Raw genomic sequence first — 5,655 nt, 5'->3', positions numbered from 1 at the left:
ACTCCCCACACTTGTAGGGTTTTTCTCCAGTATGGGTCCTCATGTGTCTAGATAAGTCGGACTTTCTAGCTGTCCTGTACCCACACTCCCCACACATGTAGGGTTTCTCACCGGCGTGTTTTGCTTTATGAACCTCTAAGGTGCCTTTCTGTGCTGCAGAATAGTCACACTGGTCACACTTGTAGGGTTTTTCTCCTGTATGGGTTCTCATATGTTCGGATAAGTGAGACTTTTTAGCTGCCCTGTATCCACACTCCCCACACATGTAGGGTTTCTCACCGGTGTGTGTTGCTACATGTTGGTCTAAAGTAGCTTTCTGTGTAGCAGAATAGTCACACTGGTCACACTTGTAGGGTTTTTCTCCAGTATGGGTTCTAATATGTCGGGATAAGTGGGACCTGTGAGCTGTCCTGTACCCACACTCCCCACACATGTAGGGTTTCTCACCAGTGTGTGTTGCTTTATGATCATCTAAGGTGCCTTTCTGTGTTGCAGAATAGTCACACTGGTCACACTTGTAGGGTTTTTCTCCTGTATGGGTTCTCATATGTCGGGATAAGCTGGACCTGTCATCTGTCCTGTACCCACACTCCCCACACATGTAGGGTTTCTCACCGGTGTGTGTTGCTTTGATTATCTAAGGTGCCTTTCTGTGCTGCAGAATAGTCACACTGGTCACACTTGTAGGGTTTTTCTCCTGTATGGGTTCTCATATGCTCGGATAAGTGAGACTTTTTAGCTGTCCTGTATCCACACTCCCCACACATGTACGGTTTCTCACCAGTGTGTTTTGCTAGATGTAAGTCCAAAGAGGACTTGTGTGCTGCAGAATAGCCACAATGGTCACACTTATAGGGGTTTTGTCCTGTATGGGTTCTCATATGTTCGGATAAGTGGGACTTTTTAGCTGTCCTGTATCCACACTCCCCACACATGTAGGGTTTCTCACCAGTGTGCTTTGCTACATGCTGGTCCAAAGAGGATTTTACTGCTGCAGAATAGTCACACTGGTCACACTTGTAGGGTTTTTCTCCTGTATGGATTCTCATATGTCGGGATAAGTAAGACCTGTCACCTGTCCTGTACCCACACTCCCCACACATGTAGGGTTTCTCACCGGTGTGTTTTACTAGATGTTGTGCTGATGTATTTTCCCCAGGCGTTTTTCCTGTGTGGCTGCTCACAGTAAAGCAAGACTCGGGAGTTGTCCTAAAACTGCTCTCCCCACTCTCCAAGGGTTTGTCACAAGTTTCATCCATCTCTGTTTTCTGTTTGGAAAGAAAGAAAAATAAAATGACGATCTGGTGAAGCGATAAGGGACCTCAACAAAACAAAAAATAAAACGCTTTTCAACAACAAGGGGAAAAATATCAAAAGAAAAATTGACAGTTGTACATTTCTTGGCATTTAAATAAAACCGTATGTTTAATTTTTGCATCTTTGCCTGCAAGGAGCCCCCGGCTGCCCTAGGCTCAAAATTGCACATTCAAAATATTTTTAAGTGCAAATCTTGAAAATGATGTGTATTTTGCACATTGCACATGGGTATTTCCAGCCCTGGGCTCTCAGAACATTCAGTCACAAAGAATAAATTCGATTGGATATATAATTATACATGTTTAACAAGCTTGACCTTATTTTGCCTTAGTATGCATGTGAAAATAAACAAATTCTGGGAATCTGCAAGTATTCATGTTAGGAATTTTACGAACGGCTCGACATGGGACTTTCATACTTCTAGACACGTTTTAATTATCATGAAAGTTCATCTGTTTAGGGTTAAAACTTTCGTTCCAACACAAATTATGTACTGCCCCCCTCCCCACCAAATATCCATCCAAAATACACTTCCAATGCAGGCTTCTACTTCCAAACAAGCACCCAGGAAGAAAACATTAACGACAAAAAGGGTCTAACCTGTAGGTCTGAGGAGTTTAGTGGTCTTCTCGACTTCTGAAATTCCGTAAAATCATGTCAGTTCGAAGAGACATTTCCAAAACAAGGTCGACGGAGTAAACCAAGATGGCGGCAGGTCAAAGGTGAGAGGTCACAAACCTGATACCTAGTTTAAATGGGTCAAACCACAGATCGCCGCTTCACGCGTTCATCTCAAGTTCATAGAGAAAATGTCGTTCTACTTCTATTTCTATTTCTAATTCTGTATATGTATGAATATAACCGTTTTTGCCTCACAAGTGCAGGTAAAATCAAATTACGAAAGTAAAGTTTTAACAATAACCAAATATAATATAGCACAAAATTCATTTTATTTTGATAGATTTTTACCAAAATTGTGCAAAATTTTCTCAAAATGTTACACTCATATCCACAACCCAGCTTATCGTTTTTAGTATAATATATATTGCTGTAAGCTAAAACAATATAAATACAAAGACAGTAGACAGAGTACTATGTTATAAATACTACATACAAAAAATGCTTATGTTTAAAATGTAATGCTATCAAAATGTTACATAATTAATTCGAACAAATTGGACTTAAACAAGGACTTTACACAAGGAAATACCAATGTCGAAAAATTTTAGATTCTCAGATCAGTGTCAAAAACTGATGTGTGGCGTAGCGGCAGAGTGCTCGACTCGGAACCAAGAGGTCCCAGGTTCGAGTCCTGACATGCCACGGATCATGTGACCCTGGGAAAGGCACTTTACACGACTTTCCCCAGTAGACTCAAGTGAAAATGAGTATTGTCTGTCCAGTATTCGTTTCTATGTGCGGGACACAACACCAGCAACAGCTGCCTGTGTTCCGCGTGTATTGCACTGTTGCAATTTCAATAAATCAAATCAAATCATATTTCAATACATCAAATCAAATCTTATGTACTAAACCTATCCCAGGTGCAAAAGCTACATATACCGCACTAGTATTTGGTGCGATTTCACATAGGGTTTCCTTGGGCACATATTTTGCAGTAAAAATGATAATATGCCTGAATATGTCCGATTCTGGTGCAAATTTGTTTACTAGGGAGTAGTTTTCAGGCCCAGGTACAGACTAACACTACATCTAACATGGTCACTCCTGGAAAGGTTCTTCTTCCATTTTGACTTTCTTGCTACAAGGAGACAAATTTCTTGGTTGTACATTTCTCACACAAGTAGATTCAGCTTCTTTCTCGTGATTTATCAAATTTGATTTATCTATAAAATGTGCAGACAGTTCGGACTGTCTAGCTGCAGAGTTGTTACAAAGATGGCACATGCAAGGTTTTTCTCTTTTATAAGTTTTATGGATTCGCATGTGTTGGGATAAGGCAGATCTGTTAGTTGTCCTGTATCCACACTCTCCACAAATGTAGTGGTCCACACCATCGTGTGTTGCTAGATGTTTGTTCAAAGTAGATTTCCGTGCAGTAGAAAAGTCACACTGGTCACACTTGTAGGGTTTTTCTCCTGTATGGCCTCTCATATGTTGGGAAACGTCAGACTTTTTAGCTGACCTGTACCCACACTCCCCACACATGTAGGGTTTCTCACCGGTGTGTTTTAATAGATGTGTGTCCAAGGTGCATTTTTAATGTTGCAGAATAGTCGCACTGGTCACATTTGTAGGGTTTTTCTCCTGTATGGGGTTCTCATGTGTCGGGATAAGGTAGACTTCTGAGTTGCCCTGTATCCACACTCCCCACACATGTAGGGTTTCTCACCGGTGTGTATTGCTAAATGCCGGTCCAAAGTTGCCTTGTGTGTTGCAGCATAGTCACACTGGTCACACTTGTAGGGTTTTTCTCCTGTGTGGGTTCTCATGTGTCGGGATAACTCTGACCACCAAGTCGCCCTGTATCCACACTCCCCACACATGTAGGGTTTCTCACCAACGTTATTCAATTTCACATTTTGTACTAAAATCTTGTCAGCATTGCTAGTTTTGCTGTCGCAGTTGATTGGGGAAACCCCGGTGGGAGACGCATGACAGCAGTTCTGACCAACTCCGGTGGGAGACCCGTGTCCTGCCGTTGCCATGTTCAACCTAAAGAAAAAGAAATTTTGAGTTAGAGATATCTCATTAAAGCTTTCAATGCTAGAATTCAGATCAGCAAAAATCATTGTGATATTAATTCTAATTTTCTGATCATAGGCTATAGACACCTTCACCCTTAGTATATCCAAGTGAAGTTAAACATTTACATGTAACAAACTACTGCTCTGTTCATATTGTTACTCAAACACAATCCGATATCATATACATGTACTAGTATACAATATTATTATCATATACAATGGATAATAATTACAAAAATACATGGTGACCAGCCCCTCAAACAATAAAATGTAACCCAACACCACAGGGTGTCTGTCAAAGCACTCGTTACCAAAATAAATGGGTCAAATTATATATAGGAAGCTATGTTGAATTTCGAGGCCTGTAAAAAGGCAGTGTTCTCGCCAGGCTTTTTCAGCATAGCGCGCCGCTATGCTGTGGTTTTGCTCCGCTATGCTGTAATTTTGCCGCTATGCTGTTTTTTTACCTAGCATAGGTAACATTTTGCAAATCAAATTCACAGTGTTCACCTTCACATACGAATTTTACAATCAATTTTACTTCTGTGTCAACAACATCTCAGTCCCTGGATAGCGGCTAATTTGTCTGTAAATAATATGGCAAGTGATTTCGCCCCCCTCCCCCTTCATTTCTACCTTTTTCACATCCACAAAATGCCTATAAATCATGACCTTACTGTGATCATTTTTTTTCCACAGAAAGGATCTCAAACTATTTAGCTCGGTATCAGAATACTTTTCTGTCCGTTTCTAAGCCTTACCTGCTTCCTATGATGGTTTTCCTCTTCACGTAAACCGGGACTCGGGCAGCCTTGCTATCTTTACAGGTTTGCGATAGCAAAACCTGTTCTATTTTACCTGGATTTTATGGGCGCCGCCATTTTGTTTCCCGTCATGCAATGGGGCAGGTCAAAGTTGAGTGAGATGCATTGTGGGACCTGTCACCGGGTTACAGTGTAAGGACGACACCTAGCGGTATGTTTGGAAAGAGCAGTAACTCTAATCCTACCTGGTTGTGTGATCATTTTGTCAGGAGTGTATAGAGGCGATGGCTTTGACGTAATAAAGGCGAGTCTGATTGTGTTTATCACTTGACGTAATTTTCTTAGCATGACGGGAAGGAAACTTGGCGGACCTAATGCGGCGGAACTTTAAAGTTGTTTTTTTATGATGAGATGGTGAGGCTTTGGTATTAGTAGGGTGGTCTTGGGGATCTTGTCGAGGCTGAGCCTAGGGACGACAGATTGTCCTCAAGTACAGGGGTTAGTAAGTGGTAATGGCATGGAGTTTTGGTATTAGTAGGGTGGTCTTGAGGATCTTGTCGAGGCTGAGCCTAGGGACGACAGATTGTCCTCAAGTACAGGGTTAGTAAGTGGTAATGGCATGGAGTTTTGGTATTTAGTAGGGTGGTCTTGAGGATCTTGTCGAGGCTGGGCCTAGGGACGACAGATTGTCCTCAAGTACAGGGTTAGTAGGTGGGATAAGTGGCATGGAGTTTTGGTATTAGTAGGGTGGTCTTGAGGATCTTGTCGTAGGCTGAGCCTAGGGACGACAGAGTTGTCCTCAAGTACAGGGTTAGTAGGTGGGATAAGTGGCATGAAGTTTTGGTATTAGTAGGGTGGTCTTGAGG

General features: G+C 41.8%; 1 pseudogene; it reads right to left on the bottom strand.

Annotated features, from left to right (window-relative positions):
* The window catches only part of LOC109483850, a 16,732-nt pseudogene extending 11,890 nt beyond the window's left edge, over positions 1-4,842 (bottom strand).
* Positions 4,843-5,655: the final 813 nt, after the last annotated feature.

Source organism: Branchiostoma belcheri, unplaced genomic scaffold, assembly GCF_001625305.1.
Source record: "Branchiostoma belcheri isolate BF01 breed outbred unplaced genomic scaffold, Haploidv18h27 scaffold660, whole genome shotgun sequence".
Taxonomy (NCBI): domain Eukaryota; kingdom Metazoa; phylum Chordata; class Leptocardii; order Amphioxiformes; family Branchiostomatidae; genus Branchiostoma; species Branchiostoma belcheri.
This window is presented reverse-complemented; position numbering and strand designations above follow the sequence as displayed.